The sequence below is a fragment of the Ambystoma mexicanum genome, chromosome 3q, assembly GCF_040938575.1.
Source record: "Ambystoma mexicanum isolate Mex_15411 chromosome 3q, UKY_AmexF1_1, whole genome shotgun sequence".
Classification (NCBI taxonomy): Eukaryota; Metazoa; Chordata; class Amphibia; order Caudata; family Ambystomatidae; genus Ambystoma; species Ambystoma mexicanum.
The window spans coordinates 774,425,375-774,450,513 of record NC_090926.1 but is presented as its reverse complement, the minus strand read 5'-3'; the positions used below and the strand labels follow the sequence as shown (position 1 = coordinate 774,450,513).

The 25,139-nt window shown below is 50.3% G+C and overlaps 1 protein-coding gene across 5 annotated transcripts in view; it reads left to right on the top strand.

The window, feature by feature from the left end:
• The window catches only part of TMEM94 (transmembrane protein 94), a 2,019,771-nt gene that overhangs the window by 390,059 nt on the left and 1,604,573 nt on the right, over nt 1-25,139 (top strand). The gene's annotated exons all lie outside the window — the stretch shown is intronic.

Below are 25,139 nucleotides of genomic sequence, written 5' to 3'. Positions count from 1 at the left end.
TGATTCTGGGCTGCCCCCCCTTTTTGGAGGCAGTCACCAGGATGGTTTTGAACCAGGGGATTTTCGTGCTGTTGATTGTGGGGTTTGATGATGGGTGGTGCTAACTCAGTCCCCACATCTACCCAGTCTGGATTTGGCTCCTTTGGGACCCATTTTTCTTTGTGAGGAGTTCCCCCCCCCCCCCCATCTCTGAAGGAGAAGATCCTTCTCCCAAGATCCTCTGAGGAGCCCTCTCCTTCAAACTGGAAGACTTGTACCACCTCCTCCTCAAAATGGGTCTTTTTGAGCTCTATCTTTCTTCTGCCCTCCCCCCCGCCCCCCTCTGCTCCTTGGGTTGCAGATTGTCGGGGGCAGGAGATTTTAGTTCCGGTTCCTGGGTTTCCAGGGGCTATTTACAAGTGGGAAGGAAGCTTCCTCCAAGGCTTTACACCCCCTTCCCCTTGTGCCTCCTCCGTGGGAACCGGTGGGTTGTCGGGGTTCTTCCCCCGTCATTGCTTTGGAGCACCAGATCCTGGATTTGAGGCATTCTGCGTTGCCATGCTCATCTGAGAGTTCTGTTGAGCCCTCAGCATGCGACCCAGATCATGTGCCATGTTCTAGACCTGGCGCTCTAGTTGGGAAACCCGCTCTAGATGGTACGGGGTCATTATGTCTCCCCTATAGAAGGGGTAGCTATCCCTTCTCCCAAAATACCCGGGTTGGGAACGTTTGGGTACCCCTCCACCCTTGGCCTCCCCTCTCCCAGATTTGGCTGTCTGGGCTCAGGAAAGTGGGGAAAGAAGGATGGATTGTTTTGGGGTTTAAAGTTTGGCGGGTATTTTGGAAAGAAATTTTGTCCAGTATTTGGGGAATTACTGCACTCCTGGGGGAAGTGAGGAGGGAAATTCCCTGGATTAGCTGCTTTCTGGTTGGACCCCCCGCCCTTGGGCTGGAGGAGTCCACACATAACCCAGGATGGGTCTATTCCCCTTGTAGCATGGGTTGATGTAGTCAGGGGTCCCATTTGTGGGATTACCTGCCAGGTTCCCTGTTTGTGATTGCCCCGAGGGCCTTCTGGGTTTGTGGTTGTTTTGATTCTGTGCGGGCAGGTTTTTAGGCCCCCCATCTCTAAGTCTAAAATGGGGGCAACCTTCACCTCCGACGCTTTAGCAGCAGCAGGGGTGTTGGTTGTTTTGGGGCTTTTGGGATTATTTTTATTTTCCACTGTCTTTTGCACCTCATAAATGTGTGTGGCTTGTTCAATGACTCAGTCTAGTGATCTTTTCTCGTGAAAGTCCCTCACTAGCTGGGTCATGATATACTTAGGGAGAGCATGGAAGAAAGTGTTTACACATTCTTTGCTGTCAGTGCGCACCCTTCTAGTGGTCTGCGCAAAGGCACGTTTTAACTCTTAAACAAATTCTTGTGGGGCCTGATCTTCCCCACATTGCAAGTTATAGGCTGCCTTGTGAGCCTCCTGAGGATTCCTGTGGACCATCTGGAATGATTCTGATCCTCCAGCCCCGCAAAGAAGCTGGAGTACTGGGGAGAAAATGTCCACTTTACATATTGAATACAGCTTTGGCTGTCCTTCAAATGGAAAGTTTCCATCATTTGTTCAAATAGCTCAAGGTGCTCCCAAACCGAATATTTTGCATTCTTATGATAGGGTGTGATGACGCTCCTAATGGCTTTTATTTGCTTTAGGAGATCCTTGAGCAAAGCCCTCTTGACCTTGTTGGCTTTCTTAGTTCTGGTCACCCTGGTCCACTCATCTTCTGACTCAGAGGCACTTCTACCAGAGGTGCCTGTCTCGTCTTCTAGGCTCTCCCGGATTCTGCGAGCTTGTGAATGGCTGGCAGAATACGGGGGCCTAGTTTCTGGAATCCTGTGGCGCTCAGAAGAATCTTCTGATTCTTCCTTGCTCCCGGGATTGGCTGAGTATCCCCCCGCCTCCACTGTCCTAGCTGGGAAGGGGTTTTCAGGATGCCCTTAGTGGGCCTACTCTCATGGAGTTCCCCACTAAATTTTACCATATGGTCTCTGGGTAAATCATATTTTTGAGGATCCATTTCTTTGACCCTCCCCTCATTGGAGTCTCCCTGATCAGAAAAGATGGCCCTAGCACTTGGGAACCCATACACAGATGCCCGCCCATCCATTCCGGGGAGGTGCTGATCTTTGAGCCCCATATTCCTCATTGGATTGAAGTCTGCCATCCCCGTGCGCCAGTGGACATGGGGGTGGCAGAGTCCATGGAGTTGAAGAGATGAAAGTCTCTGGTACCAGGGTTCCTGAGGTTATGCTCCGGTGTTTCCCTCTCCCAGCAGACCTCATCTCTCTCAGCCCCTGATCCCTGTTGCCATGCAAGAATCTGGCCCTTTTGCTCTTCTATCAATGCCTTACTAGTCTCTATTAGTTGTTCCTGCATGGCTACCTGTCTGTGGAGTCTGTCATTTTTCTCACAGAGAGCCTCATTGTCTCTCTGTGCTTCCTGGGTAATTTTAGAATATTGGGCCAATTTTTGCTGCAGGAGGGTTACCTCCCGAGTCCCGTACTTACTGGCCTGGTCCTTCTTTGCTAGAGCATCTTATACCCTCCTGGCATGCTCGAACAGTTTTTTGTGGTCTTTTTGGAGTTCACCCAGTCCCTGAAGGGCCAGGTGATTTTCTTCCATTTTAGCTTTTAAATAGCTGACCTCCTGGCCTAAGGTGCCCCTTTCCTTTTTTAAAAAATTTCTCTTTATTGGCAAGGAGCAGTAGCAGGTGCATTACATACTACATCAATAAAACGTATTACATGTTTAAGGGTATGGACAAACAATCGGTGCATTAGTAACATGGCAGGCACTTTCACAAAAACAGTTCAAGCCCAGTGGGGGAGTCACAGTTCAGCCTACACCCCTGTCTGATCTGGCGATGGGGGCAAGGATAAGAGCTCCAAATCAGCTTTGCTGTTCAAATAGCTACAGAACTCTGTCCACACATTTTTGGGGCGAGCATTCACAGGTAATGTATTGATATAGTCCTCCTCACACACCTGTGTCCAAGTGAGAGCCTTAAGCCACATTTCTAGCGTGGGAGGGGATCGCCGCTTCCAACACTGCAGAATACATCTCTTGGCCACTATGGCTCCCAAGTTCAAAAATTTAGCAACCCATCTAGCCCCCTCTCCCTCCCACCGCCCGAACAACACAGCCAGGGGGTCAGGATCAATCCGGAACCCCACCATCTTCGAGAGGGCCTCAAGCACAGCTTCCCAGAACGGGACCAGCGCCCCACAGGACCAGAACATGTGTGTGTGATCCGCCTCGTTGGATTTGAATCTCTGGCAAACGTCGGGTTGATTTCTTGCGAACTTCCCAACCACATGAGGAGTGTAATACAGGCGATTAAGGAGTTTGAATTGCACACATCTAAATCTGGAGTTGAGGGAAACCTTACGTGTGTGTGTACGCATTTTCACCCACATCTCATCAGTGATTGTCAACCCCAGTTCCTGGATCCATGCATCACAAATCTTATAGGATGGTTCTGCAGTACGTTCTATCAACATTTTGTAAAGAACGGATATCATGCCCCTGCCCCCTGCAGAGTTAGCAATGTAGCAGATTTCGGTGGACTCTGGGGGTTCGTCCGGGTATGAGGGCCACATGTCCTGCACTGCCGCTCTGAGTCTAAAGTATTGCAGTAACTCCAGTGGTGAGCCAGAGTGGCCTGGCCTCCATGTCTGCGCGGTGATGAATTTCCCTTCGGGGAATAGATCGGAAAGCGCCCGATACCCCAGGTCCAGCCAGTGTCGCATGAGGAGTTTATCCTGCGTGGGGGCGAGGCCTGGGAATGACCATATGGGCAGCCATTTATAGTACGGACGGAGGTTAGAGTGGGGTTGCAGCATCTGTTTCCATGCCCTGATTGTGGTGGACACTGGGTCAGCCGGGGCGTCGGAATGATACGAGTGGAAGAGGATCAGGGACATAACATTTATCTCCTCAGTTGCCAGGAGTTTGACATGAGGAGGTGGGTCTTTGTGTTTACACCAGTGAGTTGCGTGTTGGGCTTGTGCAGCAATCCAGTATCGAGCTATATCCGGCGGGTTGAGACCCCCCTTCTCGTATGGTAAAGTCATATGCTGCCATTTCCTGCGGACGGCCCCAGCGTGCCACAGGAACCTGGCAAACCCAGCGTGTAAGTCTGTGAAATAGTGTTTCCCGGGCCAGAGTGGGACGTTGGCAAATATGTATAGGAGCTTTCGAACTATAATCATTTTGATTAGCGACAGTCTTCCCGCTAGGGACGGGGGGAGACTACTCCACCTCTTCATTCTAGCTTCCGCGTATTGCGCAGCAGCACCATAGTTGTCCGCTAATAGGGAGGCCCTAGACAGAGAGACCTGGACCCCAAGATATTTAATGCCTTCTGGGGCCCACCTGAGTGTGAATTTGCATGATGGTTGAGGTGTTGCAGGTGTGAGAGGGAAGATATCTGATTTGGTGTAATTTATAGTGAAGCCCGAAAATGTACCTATTTTGATTATATCACAGATGATTGGGTCTAAGTGGACCGAGGGGTCCCTGATATACAGAAGCATGTCGTCCGCGTACAATGATATAATTTCGGTGTGTCGTGCAGGCGTATCCCCTTACGAGTATGTTTGTCTCTTACACTGTCCGCAATTGGCTCGATAGCCATCGCAAATAGTAGGGGGGAGAAAGGGCAACCCTGGCGCGTCCTTCTATGGAGGGTGAAGGGAGCTGAAAGATGAGAATTAACCAGGACTCTGGCCACTGGGCTTGTGTAAAGCAGTTTGATATAGGAGAGCATGCGTGGGACGATTCCCATCTTCTCCAGCACCGCCCACAAGTACTGCCATGAAACCATATAGAACGCCTTTTGGGCGTCTAGTGTCACAGCAACCGCGTTAGCTTTAGGATCAATTCTAGAGATGACATTGAATAGGCGCCGGATATTTAAAGCATTGGAGCGGGCAGGGACAAAGCCGCTTTGGTCCGGGTTGATTAGGTACGTCATGATGGGGAGGAACCTGTTCGCAATGATCTTGGCGAAAGTTTTGGTGTCTGTATTCATAAGAGAAAGAGGTCTGTAGGAGCCACACTCCTCCGGGGGTTTGCCTGGCTTCGGGAGTGCAGTGATAATCGCCTCACACAGGGACTGGGGGAGAGTGGCGAGGTGGAGGGACTCGTCCCACACTTCATGCAAGCACAGGGCCAGTAGAGCAACATGTTCTTGATGAAATTCAGCGGTCAGGCCATCCGGGCCGGGGGCCTTGCCTTTGGGGAGGGCAGAAATAGCCTCAGTGATCTCGTCGAGAGAAATGGGAGAGTCCAGCTGCTCTTTAATGGCATAGGATATGGGGATACTGTCAAGGGGACGATCCAGGTCCTGAGGGCTATGCTCACTCTGCGGGGCATAGAGGGCAGCATAGAATTCCGAAAAGGTCGCAAGAATGGGTTGGTCAGCCCAGTGTCAGACACCGTCCTTGCTCCTAATACTGTAAATACGGGTTCTGCCCCCCTCGATCCGGGCCAGCCTGGCCAGGGTTCGACTGGGTCTTCCCCCTTCGCCATACTTACGAGCCGAAATGGGTCATGCATAATATCGTATCTCCCTGAGGGCATGCGCCTCAAAGGTCTCCAATTCCGCACGTATCTGTGCCAGCTTGGGCGGGGAGGGAGCAGAGGCGTATTCACACTCTAGTTCCTTGAGCTTTGACTTGGAGCATTGTAAAGAGTTCCTAATGTCTTTCAGGACCCCTGCTTCCCTAGAGATACACATCCCTCTGATGAACACCTTGAAAGCCTCCCACCAGACCCCATCCGTTGTCATGACTTTTATTGTTGTCAAAGAACGAATTGATATCCGCAAGGATGTCGGCCTTAAAAACTATGTCATGTAGTGCCACAGATTTAAAGCGCCAGTTGGAGTGACGAGGTAGTGCAGGCTGCAGGGTAATGTCAAGTGTCACTGGGGAGTGGTCTGAGAGTGTGCGTGGTAATATCTGCATGCTGAGGTTTTTCCCCATCAGCCCAGCCGACAGGAGGAAGAGATCAATTCTGGAATGACTGTCGTGTGCAGAAGAGTAAAACGTGTACTCCCTAGCCAGTGGGTTGAGAGCTCTCCAGGCATCAATTAGGCCAGCTGGGCCCATGTGTGCCTGGAGCCGACGAGCGGTTCTGGACTTCGTCCTGTGTGCAGTGCCCGATCTGTCAAGCTCAGTGTTTAATATGAGATTCATGTCCCCCCCAAATAACCGGGATCCCAATGTATCTCAGAAGTAGGATATTGATATCATCGAAGAAGTTGGGGGTGTCTATGCTCGGGGCGTATGTGTTGACCAGCAGAGACTCCTTGTTAGCTAATAGACAATGGAGGATCACGTATCTACCCTCTCGATCTATGTGGCTAGTGCGTAAGGAAAATTCCACTGATTTGTGAATCAAGGTTAGAACTCCCCTGGACTGAGAGGAATATGCGGTGTAGAATTTATTGGCGCTCCATGCTGGCACCAGAGAGGAGGAGAGATGCGCAAGTGCGTGGGTTTCTTGTAGAAGGAGAATATTGGCCCCATGCCTCTGGGCGTATGCCGTTATCCTGCGGGCCTTAGTGAAATTACTGAGCCCCCGAACATTCTATGACATTAGCCCAATAGCCATGTTATGTCTTTATATGACATCCCAGCATCGCATAGCTTTGATTGTTGACCATGTGGTGATTATCAATGCAGTGACACACCCTTCCACCCTCCAAGCCCCATTCTCCTTGCCATTTTTAAGATAACATCCCTCAACCTTGCCATCCCCGCACCCTCCCTGCCCTCCCCAACCAAGCAGTGCACAAGAACCCGCCCCAAGACCCAACAAAGGCGCGCCCAACGGAACAGGGGCACACCTGCTTGCACGTCCAACTGAGGCGCATACAACGGTCATAACATGCCAAACTCGGCATTGCAGCTGCAGCGAGGGTCGCTGTTGCCGTTAACCCAACTTGAGTATGAGATTGGTGCAACGCACCGTGTATCATGCAGCGGTATCAATTAGTACAATACAGGGAGCTTTAACAACAGGTTACAGTTAGCAGAGGATTTAGAGGATGCAAGGTTCATGAGTGCAACAAGGGAATTATGATGACGCATGTGTTAACAGCGCCCAAGGCGGACCACCTGTGCGGGTCAGCGTTCGCCTCCTCAGCCATCAGCTATTGGCACCACGACCAAGTCGGGAAGCGGGATGTGAGCCTCGATGAATTTCACTGCTTCCTCTGGCACCGTGAAAAAGTATAATTCATTGCGATGAGTAAGCTTCAGGTGTGCCGGGAACAGCATGGCGTACTCAATTTTCCTCTACCTGAGCAACTTCTTCACGCCATTGAACTGCCTGCGCTCCATTTGCACACTGGTGGAAAAGTCTGGAAAAACTCTAATAGTCTGAGATTCAAATTTCAGTTCCCCCTTCTCCCGGGCCAAGCGTAATATATGGTCTCTGTCCCGAAAACTCAAAACCTTGGCAATGATCGGCCTGGAGAAGTCCCCCGGCTTGGGACAGGGGGTCAGTGCCCGATGAGCACGCTCAATCGTGAAGAACGGGGAGAGTTGGGGATTACCCAGGAGGTCTCTCAGCAGGTTTTCAACAGCCTGCTTCATCTTTCCCTTAAGGGCGGATTCCGGGACCCCCACGATGCAGAGATTGTTCCGACGGGACCTGGACTCGAAATCATCGCATTTTGCCTTGACGTGCTTCATATCACGCACCGGTTCAGAAACAGTGTTTTGGAGAGTGTGCACTTCATCCTCATTGGCCCCGATTCGTGTCTCGGCCTCCGCCAGCCTGGTACCATGTTGATCCAGTTTGGCCCACATAGAGGCAACACTTGCATTAATGTCATCCAGCTTCTCGTGGAATGATGCAAAGTTTTTCACCATGGTTTCCATCAAGGTGGTGAGGTCAGGCTGAGGGGGGCACGAGGGTGCCTCAGAATCATCCTGGTTCAGTGGTGACCCTCCCCGCTCCTGTCTGGGAAGCGACTTAGCGTATTTGTCCATTGCTCCCGCCTTATTGGTCCTGCGCGATTTCCTTGGCATGCTACGGGAGAGCACAGGAGCACCACAGGGCAGATCTTGCAGGGTGTTAGGTCTGAGGTCCTTGGGCCTCTTGGGTACAGTAGTATTGTGACAAGAAGGGGTGCCTCAATCTCCCGTTACCAGGAATTCAAATTCGGGGTAGGGGTAGGGCTGAGCTGCTCACTGGGCAACAACGTTCCAGGGCGGGGCCACAGACCTCGTTAGTAGTAGCAGCGGCGGGAAGAGGGCATAGACAGAGGCCACAGGGTAGGCACAGAGTGTGGGCGGCCAGGGCCGGTCCCCAAGGGTGTTGGGTCCATAGGAGGAGGGCTGGATCCGCAGCAGCGTTGAGGGTCATGCAGGGGGGGGCGGCGTCGCGCCAAGTCGCTGGTCAGAAGAGCCCCACAGTCCAGTTCATCGCCCGGGCCTTCAGTTCCGCAGCAGTTTGATTAGTATAGGGACCCCAGATCCGGTGGGACTCACGCTACAGGCCAGCCCAGCACGGGTTAAACACACCAACCGCAGCCTCCCACCTCCTCAACTGATGGCACGCAGTTCAAGTCTTTCAGCCGCGGCCGAGGCCTCGGACCGCTCTCAGGGGATCGAGAAGAAGATATGCGGATGGGCCGCAGTGCCCAATTTCGTGGCGGGTGGCAGCAGTCAGCATCGCGCCATAGGAGCCTCGGGGGGGGGGCAGACGGCAGGCTGGGCTCAAACGGGGGAGGCTGTGTTATCTCTGGGGAGTGGTATCGCCTTGGCAGCCCCGGAGCGGCTGGATGGACGGATGTGTCAATGGGGCGGCCACCAGCTGGAGTCACCACCACACCGCCGGTCACATCCACTGCGCCAGCCCGTCCTCTGGGCCAGCCAGCAACAAGGAGCAGCCCAGGACAGCAGGGACTTTAGGCGCTCCCAGACCCAGGGGGGACAGGACCAGGAGGGAAGCGCCGCCCAAGCGACGTGCAGAGTGTCAGGTGCGCAGGCCGCCAGGCAGGGAGGAAATATAGTCCGCCGCTCCAGCGGCCTCCAACGGGCCGACCCCTGCAGCGATAGCGTGCGGCTCCTCAGGGCACTCAAGGTAGACAAGCGCTCCGCTAGGTCCAGGAAGTCAAAATCGCAGCAGGATACAGGGGCGGGCCCGCAGCAACAACACGCGGCCCGGTAGGCCTCAATGAGCGGGGGCAGGGTCCGGAGAAAAAAGGGGTCCTGCTCGGTGATGAAGCTACATTTTCCACCCCGACATGTCGCTGCGAGGACGGCAAACACGATGCGCTCACTCCCAGCGTCGGATGGTGCAGGGAACCGCTGATGCGGGCGGATATGCAGCAGTCGGGCACGGAGCTTGAAAGCTAGGCAGCCATCTTGCAGGCTGCTCAACAGCGCCCCCCTAAGGTGCCCCTTTCCTGAATGAGAGTACCCCTCTGTGCAGCCAGTTTGTCCCTTTGTTTTTGGAGTGCACCAACTTTCTGGCGCTCTTCATCAGATTCTGACTGGGTGTCAAGGTCTTTGAGAATTAATGTATTATTTTCTTCTTTTTCTTGGTCTAGGCGGTTTTGCAGGGTGACTACCTGTTCTGCGCAGGCTCTATTAAAATGTATTTGCTGTTCCAGCTTTTGTTGGCTCTGTAGTAGAGAGTCCAAACTTTCTTGGCACTCTTACTGCAACGCCAGTACCGTGGTATCCTGCTCTACCTTCTCTTGCTGCAGGATATCCAGATCTCCTTTTACTTTTACCAGGTACTGTCTGGTTTCATTTTCTGATTCTAGGCTCTTTTGTAGCCTTTGCTCTGCAGAGTCCAGATCTGTTTGGGCTTTTTCTAGTGATTGTACACACATATTTGCCAGATCTAGGTTTTGGGCATATTTTTCCTGTATTGCTCCAATATGGAGGTACAGATGTGCCGCTATTATGGCAATTTTACTTTGCTCTTCCTTTACCTTAGGGGCCATGTACAGTTCACTCAGTGCCTTGTGTAATGGACCCTGATCCTGCCATATGTCTAATCCTGTGGCAGTGGCCTGTTCTTTGATTTCCTGCAACCAAACATTCTGATCCTGCTCTGTCCATTCACCCCTGACAAATAATTTGTGCAGTAGGTGTTCTTTTGCCATATTAATTTCTACTAGGGTCGCCATTCCGGAAATATCAATTTCCTTTCTGACTTACAGGAGTTATTTTCTTTTTGCAAAACAGACCAAATTCCTTTGAGTTTTTCTATTGAAGGGTGCTTTTCAAAGTGTAGCACAGTGTGGTAGCCAAACAGGGTTTATCTACCCCGTCAGTTAGCACGCTGTATTAGACTGTCACAAGTGGTATGTCAAATTCAGGATCTCGAGACGAGCCTCTAATCTGTAAGTGCTTTCAATCCGGCATTTCACCTCAGTCAATGGAGTGCACAACTGAAATCCTTATTTATTTATTTGTGTCTAAAAGTTCTTTTATTCTGAACGATGTACCACTTATATCACGCCACTCTCTTGGAACCCCCCCGCCCCCCGATCATACTGAACCAGGAAGCAGGCTGGTTTGCAAAGTAAAAATATTTATTTATATATTCACAATATAGTCACACTATTTTTAATGGGAATACAATAAACACCAATGGGGTGATGTCACACTAAGCAATCTCTTTAATAACAAGGAGTAATAATGAGCAAAAACAATGCAGCACATCAATACTTTTGTGGGAGTGTGTTCAGATCAAATGGCAATGTGGTCACTATTTCACCCTGCACACCCCTCAACCCTCCAATATGCAGTGTAGAGAGATAGGAGAGAGAACAGGTTTCAGGAATGCAGAATTCAAATACGTCAATCGCAATTTCCCCCCAGCAAACACAAGAGAGAAACAGAACTGATTGGAAAACTGTCAAAATGGTTTTAAAGTTGGCTTTGAATGGACTAGGTAAAACACTAAATATGGCTTACATCACTGAAATTGTTTAAATTCTACTGGGAGCCGCTTTATCTAGTTATAGACAAAAACTAGCAATGATTTGAGAGCAATAAGCAATGTGAAAACTTAATTTTGAGGTCGTGTGCAATTGAAAGCTGTTTTGCATGTTTAAGATTTTGCCAAAAAGAAAATTTGTGGCAAACCTTTCTGCGTGTGTTAATCGCGGGGGAACTATACGGATTTGAGATGCGGTTTTTGATTCCATGGAAAGCTTAGGATGGTAGCTACACATAGACACTTGAATTTCGTTTCTACCATGAAATTGAGGAAGTTATGGACGTTTTCGTGGAGGTTGTTCTTTTCAGATAGAGGCAAATTGGAAAAAAAGGATTTCTTTACACTAGGGATGGACTATGAAAAAGCAATACTACACGACAGTACAGCCACCAGACCAGAACGCCTCTGGATCAGATTTTTGCCTGCCGAGACGCTTGCCTTCTCCAGATGAAATATATCCGCGCAAAAATTGGTTTAACAATATTACTACAGAAGGAAGATAGTAGGGATAAGAGTTCAGGCAATACAAAGATATTTCTAACCATGCAGTTCTGAATATAATAGAGGATGGGTTTGGATAGGGATTGCTATGGACAGTACATAGGCTAGTAACAGTCCTATAATAAGGATACTCACTATATAGGTTTGAACAGAACCGTCAGGAATTCTGGTCAGAAATTCTGCTGAGCACACCAGACTGGGACAGGCTGCTGGGCACACCGGACTGGACAGGGTCGGCAATGGCTCTTGTTCACAGCTATCTGGTCACAGCACGGCACCACTGGGTTGGGTCTTTGGATTCTGGTGATAATTCTTAGCAGGAAAGGAGTACAATACAGCCAGGCTGTTCTTTGGTTCCCCTTAGATGTCTGGGGTAAATTCTGGTTTCTGGAATTTTAAGGCCTAGCTGAGAATGGTTCAGCTATAGAAGTGGGCCTTTCTGCTTGCCAAGTTTCTGGAATCTGGAGCAGGGAAGATGTCAAGTTCTCTCGCAAAGTGCTCCGCCAGCAATTGGTTGGTGGGTGAATCTGTGTGTCCTTCTAAGTCCTCAGCTGTCTCTATTTATGCATTTGATAAAGGGCTGTGTATGCTGGATTATCCTAAGCATGCCCCCTAGGTTGGCTATAGGTTAGAATTTTCCCTCTCCCTTGATTGGAGGAGAAAACAGGGTGTCACCATGATGATGTGGGTTTATGAGTCAGGGAATCCTCCCCTTGGCTTTTGAACATGAAATCTACTTTTCGTCTAATACATATTTACAATTTAGCAGACTTTATAACAATAGCATATCTAGATCACATATTTTGTGGATCAAGTGCTCTTCCAAGCCCCGTCATTTTAGGATCTTGTCAGCTTTTGACAAAATTCTGCCCTTTTGGGCCATAAAACAATATCTAGTTTATCCAAAAATGTACACAACTGTGTGCATTGCATATGGGTTACATTGCAATTTTTTCAGTTACTTCTCAGAACATAGCACAGAGTTCTGGCTTCTCTTAAAATGTGCAGCCAAAGTTAGGTTCAGAAGTCCAGGGATTACATATTTTTTACAATTGTTCACAGTAAATTATCAGTCTTTTTAGAAATATACTTTGTCTATTGTGAATCAACAAAAGTTGTCTGTCCCCGCCTCCTTCTCCTGCTTGCAGCTCAAAAATAATCTCCGCCCCCTTCCTTCTGGCAGAGGCCCTTTACAATCCATCCTGATTAGCATCTCCTTGCCTGAGAGGAAGTCCATTGTGTCCATCCCAGAGCAGCCCAAGTGCTCCTCTGCTCTTAATCAACGCATGAATGTGAGTTCCTGGTCTAGAGAGCAGAAGTGAGGTAGCTGGCCCTGTGGGGGAAGTTGTTTGTAGTTTTGTTATTCAGGCTTACTTTAAATGTCATTTTGTAAAATTTTTCTTTGTTTAAAATAAACTTGCAATTTTAAAACAAACATCTAGAACACTGATTCCAGGCTCTAAACCATGAAGTTTAAATAGTTACAACCTAGGTTACTCTTGATAACAGGTCACTTAGATTTTAGAAATTAGATCGTAATGGTACACGTTAACAGTTTTAATGCAGGCTTTTGAAACGGCATTCAGGTAGCCGCTGGTACTACACCCACATTTTGACAGATTCCACAGGCAGGCATTCTGGCTGTGGATGTTTTTATGATAAATTCACCTTTTCGGGATACTGCAATTTCACAAGGATTTCTTGAATTCAGTAAAATGTGACACCCAGCAAGAGGATTGGGTGTTTGTGGGTGTTTTGGACCAAAATTCTGTATTTTCAGCAACCCAGAAAAGATTTAAAATGCAAGATTTCAGATTTCTTTCAGCCAGCACTGCTTTTCATGCAGTCTCCATTTTTACTCATTGTGCAGCCCAATGACATGTTTCAGCAATGTGGTCTCCGTTCCACCACCGACAACATGCATGGTAGATTTGGCAGCCATCTTTTTGTGCTTTGTAGAGCGCAATTTCCTTAGGTTTTGGCACACATAGGGCTTTTGCAGCCATTTTGATGATTCTGGCACCATCGGCACACAGTGATGCCTCAAGGGCAGAGCTTAAGTGGGTTAATACATCCCACAACAAGATGGCTCTGATCCTGTATTTCCTCTCCCTCTCCGAGGACAAGCGGGTTGAGTCAATGGAGATCCTTCAGGAAGGCGAGGTGGCGTTGGACCACGCTGACACAGGATTCTGCTAGATGGGTAACAGGGTTTGCCTTTGTCGTTGTGGCTGGCTCAAGGCCACCAACTTTAGACAGGAGGTCCAGACGAGGGTCTTGACATACCGTTTAATGGAGACAATCTCTTTGGAAAGGCCGTCGATGAATCTCTTCAGGCCATCAAGACCGAAACTGAGAGGGCCCGAGCCCTGGTCACGCTGCAACAGCACCGTCCGTCTTTTCGTTCCTCAGGAGAGAAGTCAGGCAGATCTTCGAAGGGTTTCGGCGGTGGGTCGTCCTTTTCCTACCAACCCTCCCGTTCCACTAACCAGGCAGCCTACAGGGGTATCGCTCCAAGGTCTTCGGAGGTGGCCCCTGTCTTCATCAAGGCTCCCAAGTCGGCGCACCGGCCTCCAAGCAGGACTGAACCGGCCAAGACATTGGCCCCCCCCCCTGCAGCTCAGTGGGAGGCCGGCTAGCGAACTTCGTCAGTGTGTTGGAAAACCTCTCCACCGATCGATGGGTGCTGGACACTTTTGCCCACGGACACCTTTTGGAGTTTCAGCGTTTGTCCACGGATACCATCGGTGGCCCGGCAGGAGCAACACATCACTGTGCTGCTGCTGGAGGTTTGGGCCATGTTAAAATGTATGCACCATCAACACCCTTAGTAGGCACTACCTCCACCTAATAGTGGCTGCACTCAGTGGCCTAATACCACCCATAATTCAACATTTGTGTATGTAGAACAAACACAATGTTGCATGAGTGTCTTGCAAGCACTCTGACATGTCTGCAATATGACTGCCAGCATGAGATTATACTCCCAACAAGTACACAGTCCACAGCGAAGAGACTGGACCCTCCACTTCTGCCACTCCGTCCACCACCACCCCTGCACAGACCAGACCCGTAGGCATCTGCAGTAAGCAGAGGAGCAAGGCCTCAAGACACCACTGCTGTGGAACCTCTGGCAGGGACAGCGGAAAGCACCATCTACACATCAATGCCCAGTGGCCCCTTCACTGGCCATCCAGGTGGCACAGCTGACACAGAAGCTGCCACAGCCACTCCACAGCCGCCCCCTATGGCAAGCCACCCGGCAACATCCCCTGCTCCAGCACCCATACATCAGGTCATCAGCACACCTGCCTCACCATCTCGTGTAGTGCATCACCAGCCACCACACTATTGTGGCACAGGTGCCAACCGCACTACCAACAAGGACGACAACACAGGCTTCCGCTCCACATGCTTCAGCCCCAACCCACCACCTCTGCCCATACACAACATGGCAGCCGTTTGGGCACGGTTAAATGCCATAGAGCAGTGCCAGGCCGCACTGGAGACACTGGCGGGGCAGCAGGTGGAACACATGCAGACCATGAGGGACTCTCTGCAGGGGTCATGCTGCAGGATTTCCTGTTCCCTCTGCCAAGCCATATCTGCCATCACCACGGTCGGGCAGAGGACGAAGGAAAATACTGAGGGTATGTCGGCCTTTGCAGCCTCTTTAAATTCCTTTATGATGCTGACTCTGCAGCATATCCGCAGGCTGGAGTCTGAGCCCTCCACCTCTGTCACCACCACAGAGGAATTACAGCGCAGCAGCCCGAGGCGCCGTTCACAGCACCACCTGACACCTAAGTTGCTGGAGCAGGCTACCAAGGCCGAGAGGTACCAGAACTGTCTGCTATGACACACATTTTGTTTCACATTGCAAGAGAGGTGGTGTGGGGACGGTGCTGTGGGGACGATGTTGCGGGCAGGGGTTTTTGGGGAGGGGGGGAGTTGTTGTGTGGGTGGTGTTTTGTGGGTAGTGTTTAGACATTTTTTCATAAATAGTTGTTCACTTGAAGCAATGCTAGGGCATTCCTTTTTGTGTGCAAGGGCTGAATTCATAATGTGACTGAATACAGAGGTGCCTAGCAAGTGCATGTCAATTGGGCTAAAAGGAAATTGTCAATCAGTTTTTGCAGAAGCAGGCGCCCATCTCTACCCTCTTCCCGCTCACTGCGTGGCAGCACAACACCTGCAGGTAGTGAGTCAACCTCTTCTGGGGGTGGCAAGTCCTCATCAGGGGACAGGGGAACATTTCCACCTGAGGCAAATGTTGTGCAGCATGGCACAGACGAGGACAAATTGTCCGACCTTCTCTTGCCTGTGCATTAAGGCCCCTCCAGACCCGATGTACGCACCAGAAATGAGCCTTGAACAGGCTGAAGGTCCACTCGATGCAGACTCTGGTCCGGACATGTGCCTCGTTGTAGGTCACCTCCTGTGGCATCTGTGGATTCCTCACAGGTGTCATCAGCCAAGGTAGCCGGTGGTATCCAGAGCCACCTGCAAGGGAAAAGGTCATAGGTGTCAGTCACAGAGCATTGTGGATGTGTTGCCTGTTACAAAAGCATGTTGATAGTGATGCGTGCATTTCAGATTTAACATGACCGCACTTGCATGTGGATTCACTCACTCAAGGGTAACATTTGCTGTCGTGTAACATCATGCAGAATGCCATGGTGCCTGTGATGGGCCTGTGTGTTGCTCCTCTGTATGTGCCCAGTGGATGATTAGTTGTACATGTGCATTGTGAGGGGTTAGTAATGCGAGGCGGACAACTGCTTGTTGTTTTTTCAGTATTTGGCATTTTATTTCAAAAGTAAAGTGCAAATAAAACCTAACTTCTCCTACTCTACTATGGGATTCCCTACCTAGTCTAGAATTGAAGGGAGAATGTCCTAGCATACACAAAACTGGCCCTCACACTAAATAGATCAATCAAAACAATGCATAAATAACATAAATAAGATTAAGAAACAACCAGGGTCTTGGATAACTTTAACTTCTATCTGGCCTTGGTAGATCTTCTTCCTCAGGAATGTCCAAAGTCAGTCTCCTCACAAGAAAGTAACATCTTAAATCCGTTCTTCAAAAGTTCCAAAGAAACAAAAGTTCACTAAAAAAACTCCACTTGTAACGGTTCCTTCTTGGTTTGTTGAAATGTTCCCCTTCGAAGTTCCGCAAAGAAAACGACACCAGTGGCGGTCCTGGGTGACCTCTGTCCAGGATAGAATGGAAAAAGTTCAAAACAAAAGAACCACTTCTGCTTTAACAACAACTCTTCTTTTGCAGCCTCTGTAGCATCTTGAATATAATTTGTCAGGTTGCTTCTTCTAAGGGGGTTGCTCTTTCCTAGGCAACTACTTTCTGCGACTGATGCACTGAAAGCAACCTCCTCTGCCTCACAGTCTACTACTGCTTAAACTTAATTAAAAGAGAAATATTCTGACAAAACGTTAGACAACCACAGCTCTACTGCTGCAAATATGTATTTTAAAAATATGTTGGGCAACTAGACTCTTCGACCTCTATAGGTGGGCAAGGCACTCTTGTTTCTACCTTATAAGAAAGGGCAGCCTCTTTGCCTCTGAGTCTTGCAGGTACCACACAAATCTGTCTTAGCTTCTAGAATGCGTCTTCCTGTCAGCTTTAACATTCTCAGCTTCACAGATGGTAAAACAAGCACCCAGCTCCCTTCCCCAGCTTTATGCACACCTTCTGATATCTAGTAGTTTCTCCAAAGCTGTATCGCCCCTTGTCCCGCTTTGGATACCCTTGTCACCCTTCTATGAGAGTACTCTGGGTTGGTATCAGCTTCAACAATTTCAGAACATCAGTATTCAGATCTTAATTGGCCTGGTTTCACTTTATAAAGGAAATGTCTAGTGGCTTGGGTAATGCTTGTTCTGTTTGTGACGTCAACAACTTCGACAAGTATTAAGTGTTTATTCTGAATGTTAGCAGTGTCAGTTTGCACTTCAGAAACGAAATTAGGTATACGCGATATCTCTTTGATGGTAAACTTCAACTTCTAACTTGTGCTCCCTTTTTATTCCGGCAAGAATTAACAAGAATCGGGAGACATAGTTTCTCATACACAAACTTTCTGTGATGTGAAATGCTCTTGTAAAACTTTGGGAAAGTCAATTACTACTTCTTGACCAATTACAGATAATGCTCTGCCGCTTAATAAGAGGCACGCGACAGCCCGGCAATGGTTTTAAAGACAATAATGGGGAAAATAAAGATTTTCTTTTTACGTGAAAACTTTAACTTGTGCTGAAATAGCGTGATATAATTCCCTTTGTAATAGAAGACTTTCCACGACTGCGAACAACTTTGCTCGCTCCAACTTCTATGCAAGTGTGAATTCTGTTTGGCTAGAGTTACCAGCAAGATAATTCGAGGGGATTGTGTCCTCCGACCTATTCCACATCTATGACGGTAATGACCACAGCTGTGCTGCTTCAGAATTTCTTTTTCGGTGTAGGTGTCCTGCGGCGATGACGTCGACACACTGTCCCTCGAGGACCTCCGTCGAGGGTCGACATCACCAGATGTTATATCTAGGACGCACGACCCCCGAAGCCTCAGTTCTGTTTTTTCCGCAAACGTGTTCGCTACGGAATCTCAGCACGCTTGGTTCTACTACTTTGTATTGGCGATGTCTTCATCCTCTTCTACCCCGAAGTCGGGCTTTAAAAACTGTTGGGACTGCGGTTCCAAAATGTCCATCGTGGACCCGCACGACATCTGCCTCTGGTGCTTCGGCGAAAGCCACGCCACCGACGACTGCGATGACTGCCAGTCCCTGACATCGAAGGCCTTGCGGGAGCGGAAGAAGTTATCGGTAGGTAGGGTTTCTAAAACCTGTAAGTCGAAATCTCCTGGGCTTTCGACCGATTACTCGAGGGGCGACTGTCTGCGTCGGCGTAAGTCTCCAGGGGGTCTCGGTCTCGGAGTGGTTCCCGCCATTCCTCTGCCTCTTCTAAGCATTCTCGGAAGCGCCGTCAATGATTTCCTTCCTCGTCCTTGTCGGAGGACTCTGCCAGAAGGCGGGTGACCCACTGAGTATTTGTCGCTGGCAGAATGGGACGCATTCCGCAAGCAGATGATGGCGATTTTCGAATCGCAAGGCACCGTTCCGTCCGTGCCTTCGAGAGAAGCCAACAAGGAACGAGCTAGAGCCACCACTCGCACGCCTTCGGGCTCAGGCGGTCACCGCGATCATCGGGAGTCGTCAAGGTCCCGATCGGACATGGTTGATCGCCATAGCCGTGCCAGGTTCAGGTCCTGGTCCTCGAAGCCGTCGACACCATCGGAGCCTGTGAGGCCTTCCAAGAAGGCATGGACACCGTTGGCGCCGTGTCCGCGAGGGACTCTCTCGAGGCTCTGGCTTCGAAGAAGTCGTTGAAGTCATCGGTGCCTCGGCCGACGCCGATTCCATCGGCACCCTCAACGCCTTTTGAGGAGAATTTGCCGGAGGTGCCCCGGACGGCTGCGGAAATTCTGAGGAAGGCTCCCTATAAGTCCGTAGGCCTGTTTCTGAGCCCTTCTCTGCTCTTCCATCCAGATTAGATTTATTCCAACCTTTGGAGTATATTTCAGAGGTGGAAGAAGGATCTGATGAAGAGAGGGTTGTGCCTCCGGAGGTTCATGATGACCTGTTGTCTGGTCACAGTCAAATGGAAGACCTCTGTCAGTCCTTACATGACACCAGTGGTCTTGACATCTCTCCGGAGGTTGATTTTTGGCAGGCCTGAGCCTGGCACACATGCCGAATCCTTGTATAGGCGTTTCATGTCGAGGCTGACTGAGTACTTGGGGTGGTCTGCTCCATCTGTTGATTGTCTTCAGGATGATCTGACGGATATCCTGGACCAAGGTCCACCCACTGACCCGGTGTTGCCATTTCATAGGGCTTTGCAAAGAAGGGTGGCGGTGGCTTGGACTGCTCCGGAGAGTCACCTGGCAGTGAATAAATTGCTTCTGAAAAAATACCTTCCAGCAAGTGGTGACCCCTGCTACTTGTCAACGCACCCCACTCCGGAGAGTTTGCGGCGTGCCCTACCATCCCTCCTGATAGGGACGACATGCGCTTTGATGGTTGGGCGAAAAAGGTATTTTTTTCTGGGGGTATGGCTTTAAAGGCAGCCAACTCCATTAGTGCCTTGGCAAGATTCACTCACACTCTGTGGAATTGTGCATCTTTGGTGGCTGAGCATATTCCCGAAGGGGAAGAACGGGATAGTTTTCTAGCCCTCGTACAAGACGGAAAGGATGCCATGTGTGAATCTGTTCAGTCGGGTCTGGACATGGTAGACTGTGTCAGCCGGTCTGAGGCTGCGAGCACCATGATACGCAGGTTTGTGTGTTTGCGGAAGTCTGGGTTTGCTCCTGATGTGCAATCCCGGCTTCTCAACATGCCCTTTGATGGTGTCCATCTTTTTGGCAGCAAGGCTGACGAGAGCCTTGAGAGGTTGCAGACCTCCAAAGCTGCAGCAAAGTCTTTGAGGGGCCACCGTAGGAGTACCAGAGGTAGAAAGCAAGGTACTCTAGGTGCCAAAGCCGCTCAGACAGTTGCCTCTTTGCCCTCAGGCACTGTCGCAGCTGCGTCCGCTCAGTCATGAGGCCATGTCCCATGGTTTGCCGGTTGGGGCCAGACTGGCGCAGCATCTTGGAGAATGGCGTGCCATTACTTCAGATGTGTGGGTTCTGGAGATCATAATCCATGGCTACTGTCTCCCCTTTCGGCAGAGGACTCGCGACAATCCACCGAAGCTCTCTTTGATGCATCCGGATCCGCTTCTTGCGCAGGAAATCCTATCCCTGTTGGAGAAAGGCACCATAGAACTGGTGCCTGTAGCGGAGAGGAACAAGGGATGGTATTCCCCTTATTTTTTGATCCCGAAAAAAGACGGGATTGAGACCCATCATGGACTTGCATGGGCTGAACAAGCTCCTCAGGAAGGACAAGTTTAAGATGGTAAGTCTTTCTCAAGTCCTCCAGGCCCTGCAACTGGAAGATTGGTTGGTGTCTCTAGACCTCAAGGATGCTTACTTTCATGTGCCGATTCATCCAAAGCACAGGAAGTACCTGAGGTTTGCGGTTGGCGACTCGCATTTTCAGTTTCGGGTCCTGCCGTTCGGATTGACCTCCGCCCCAAGGGTCTTCACCAAGCTGATGGTGGTGGTGGTGGCAGCGTATCTCAGGAAAGGGGGGTTTCACGTCTACCCCTACCTGGACGATTGGTTGATCAGGGCGCATTCTCCCGAGCAAGCCCTGGATCATCTGTCTGTCACCTGCCAGTCCCTTTGCAAGCTGGGCTTCTCCCTCAATTTAAAGAAGTCCCAATTGACACCTAACTAGCGGCTCCAGTACATCCGGGCAGTGCTCGACACATCCCTGGGGCTGTGTTCGCCTCCCCAGGTGAGGGCCCATCACATTCTGCAGATGGTGGACAAGTTTCAACGTGCCCAGAGTCTGCCGGCATTCGAGTTCTTGAGGTTGCTCGGCCTCATGGCATTCCTGGTGCCAGAGGCCAGGCTGCAGATGAGATCTTTGCAGTGGGCTCTCAAGATGCAGTGGTCACAGTTCTCCGGCAGGATGCCGGATCCCGTTCAGGTGCCGCCCTTGGTCGTCCAGGATCTTCTGTGGTGGGTCGTCGAGGGAAATCTGATGAAGGGGGCTCCATTTTGGCTACCTTGGCCGGAGGTGACGATTGTGACGGACGCATCCCTCACTGGATGGGGAGCTCATACCAACGAGTTGACAGTCAACGGTCGTTGTTCTCCGTCGGAGTCCAGACTCCATATTAATCTGAGGGCCGTCAGGATAGCCCTGAAGGCTTTTCTGCCATCTGTGCGGAGGAAGACTATCCTGATTCTGACGGACAATACAGTGGCCATGCACTACCTCAACAAAACGGGGGGGGGGTGCAGGGTCTCTCCCTCTGTGCAGAGAGGCGATGCAGCTCTGGTTCTGGGCTATTCAGCAGGACATTTCGATCTCGGTAGTTCATCTGGCCGGAGACGAAAACGCAGCGGCGGATGCTCTTGAGTACGCAGAGCACGGTCTCTCACGAGTGGGAGCTGGCTCAGGAAGATCTGTTGGAGATCTTCGCCCTTTGGGAAACCCTGCAAGTGGATCTCTTTGCCACCAGTGTCAACCAGAAGTGCGAAAGATTCTGCTCACAGGAATTTTCTCCAAGAGGAGCCTTAGGGGACGCGTTCGTAGTGGAGTGGTTCTTCCCACTGCTGTACTGTCATGATGCCTGCCTCCAAGGAGCCAAGCCAGGCCCGGCACCCTCAGAGACAGACACCATGCATTCAAGGGAAGTCCCAGCAGCCCCAGATGGGGGGCCCTTTGGACTCAGTCCTGGCGCCGTTGGCGTCAGGCTCATAGGGGACATCTGTCCTGGCGCCATCGGCGCCAGGCTCATAAAGAAGTAGGTTGGGAGTAGTGCTTGGTGTAAACTTACCTGTGCAGACCATGCTGCAACTTCCAAGACTGGAAGGAACTATTTTTCTAGGGACTACTTGATCTCTAGGGTGTGACCGGTGGAGGAATACATATTTCTGGGGGAAGAATACATATCTGGAACTACTTGAAAGGCTATTTGAGCCACACCCAAGCAGCAGACCTCGCTTGCGTTGTTCTGCACTTAGCAGCTGGACGCTCACCGTGCCTGCTCCTGCCTTGGTCCTCCATCACGTCTGCCAGCATCCTGGAAACACCTAAAGAAGAAAAGGGAAGAGAACAGGTGAAAACAAGAACCTTACCTGATACATCTGCACTCCGGATTCTGCACGCCGATGATCCTGCAAAGAAGGCAAACATTTTAAACGCGCATTGCGTCGCGCGCAGCACGCTGCATTTCACTCACCTGCGCGTGGCGTTTTCGAGTCCTGCGACGTCCATCCAGAGCTTCCACCGCCATCCAGCACCTATTGGAAGGAAGGAGAAAGAGAGGTGAGAAGGGAAACACGGATCTAAGTAGAACTTACCTGTGGTTCAATTCCCTCTCCGCCTTCGGGTTTGTGCCATACCTTCGGCATCTCAGCACCCCGGCCCCTAAGGGGAAAAGAAACAGACATTGTATTAGTGAGAGCATGTGAGAACATTAGCAATACGCTCACTCAAGACTTACCCATTTGCAAGAGAGACACAGCAGCTCTTTTCGGCTCGGCGCCTTACCTCCTGCATTGCCGTACCCCGGCCCCTATGGGGAAAAAGACATTGGACATTAAAGGAGATACTTAAAACTGCAAAGGAATCTCTCATCGGAATTCTTACCAGAATTTGGCTTCATCCAAATCGCCTGCAGCCCGGAATCTTCTCCAGCACCTGCGAAAGAAAAGAACAGATGAGTGAATATAAACCCAAACTTGCCATAAACATTTGCGGTACGACGGGAATGGACAAACTAGTTTAAACTCAACAATCCAGTGAAGTAACTGGAATCACAACGCGCCCCTGCATCAGAAGCAGGATGGAGAGCTCGTCATTTTGGTCCCTAAGGTGAGTCTTCGCAGGGAATCCCAAAAGGGTTTCACGGAGGGAGAGAAGGGAAGTGGGAGGTCGGAACATCACCCGCAGACTATTAACCCTTCCTTTTCACACACAGTGGGATATTCCTCCGAGCCAGAAAACCCAGGTTGGTGAATCCAGTCCAGTCCATCTTCCGGGTCTTACGCATCTCTGCAGAAGAGGTCACAGCAGTCCCAGCCACGCCTGGCCTCCGTGGGAGCCAGGTGAGCGTTACATGTACACGTTTCCTCTAGTCCCCGTCATTCTGCACGTGTTGCGGAGGTTACGGAGGTTCGGTTCCCGGATGATCCTTATTGCTCCGGCATGGGTCAGGAGAGCGTGGTACCCGGACCTTCTCGACATGTCCATCTGCCCTCCACGCCGTCTTCCCTACCGAGACGATCTGGTCTCACGGGAGGGGGGGGTCGGGTTCTCCATCCAGAGGTCAAGTCCCTCAGCCTTCACGCTTGGTATCTGAAAGGTTGAGGTGTAAGGATTGGGACCTCACCGAAGACGTGATGGAGGAGTTGCTTTTGGCCAGAAGGCCTGCAACGAAAACTCTGTACCGTTGCCGTTGGAGAAAGTTCTGCGACTGGTGCAGGGTACAGAATGTGGATCCTTTCCAATGTTCCATTCCTTTGGTTTTGTCTTTTTTGCTTTCTTTAACCCACAAGGGCCTGCAAGTAGGTACCGTTAAAGGTTACCTGGCGGCGCTGTCCATATTTAAACGCTCGTCTGCGGAATGTTTTTATTTTAAGATCCCTTTGATCTCTCAGTTTCTAAAAGGGCTGACTAATGTGTTTCCACCGTTGCCTTTCCAGGTGGCAGGATGGGATTTGAATTTGGTTTTAAAGTTCATAATGGGATCTCCGTTTGAGCCCTTGCATTCTTGTCTGTTGTGACTGTTGTCCTTCAAAACTGTATTTCGAAGGGATTGTGTCCTCCGACATATTCCTTATCTTTGATGTTACCCATCCCAGTAGAGGGCGCTGCACGTCGACGTCCTTCGAGTTGATGTCCCTCGACAGCCTCCGTCTCGGCGCCGACTTCACCTTGCGTATAAATAGACTCGCACAGTGTCCGTTGCTCAGTACCGTTTTTCCACGCTTCGTGGGCTTCGGAAACGTGTTGCTCAGTACGTTCTTCAAGAAGATTCAGACTTATTCTTCGAAGATATCATCTGAATTCGATGGCTTCATCATTCGAACCATCGACCCCTCGGTCCGGCTTCAAAAAGTGTTGTGACTGTGGGAAGAAAATGTCATTGACGGATCCTCACAGGATCTGTTTGTGGTGCCTGGGATCGGAGCATCTCTTGTCAGAATGTGAGGACTGTATGTCCATGACGGCGAAAGCCTTGAAGGAGCGTAAGGGGAAGCTAGAAAGAGGTAAAACTCTTAAATCTCTTAGTCCCTCAAAAGTTTCTTCGGCAGATCGAGACATTCGTCTCCTCGTCGTCATAAGAAACATTCCCGTTCAAGATCTCGAAGTGGTTCCCATCAGTCTTCGAGATCGAGACACTCTAAGAAGAGGCGTTGTAGATCTCCTTCTTTGTCTTCTTCTGTCTCTCCGGAAAGGGTCACCTGCCCCACGAAACACAGCTCTCCAGCTAAGTTCGAGGAATTCCATAAGAAAATGATTAGCATCTTCGAGAAAGCGGCCTCGAACCCTCAGAGACGTCTAAAGGTGATACCCCGGGTGAAAGACCCGAAAAATCTAAACGCTGCGAGTCGTTGCACCCGGCGAGAGAAACTACCCGAGAGCATCACGAACCCTCGAGTAAAGGCAGTAAGACTGCGTCATCAATGCCATCGTTGAAGGTTTCTTCGACTCATAAATCTGCGTCATCGACGCTGTTGTCGAAGGACCCTTCGATGCATAAATCGGTTGCGTTGACGCCGTATTCGACGCCACTGTCGACGCCGATAAAGGAAAGACCTACAACTGTCACTACATCTCAGACAGAGGTGTCATGGACCTCGACCATGATGTCGAGAATGCCATCGACTATTTCGACGACACCGAGTAGGATTCCGATCCTCTCGAGTACATCGAGGTCTCTTCAAACTTTTTCTATGCCCTTTTCGAGTTTGTCGAAGC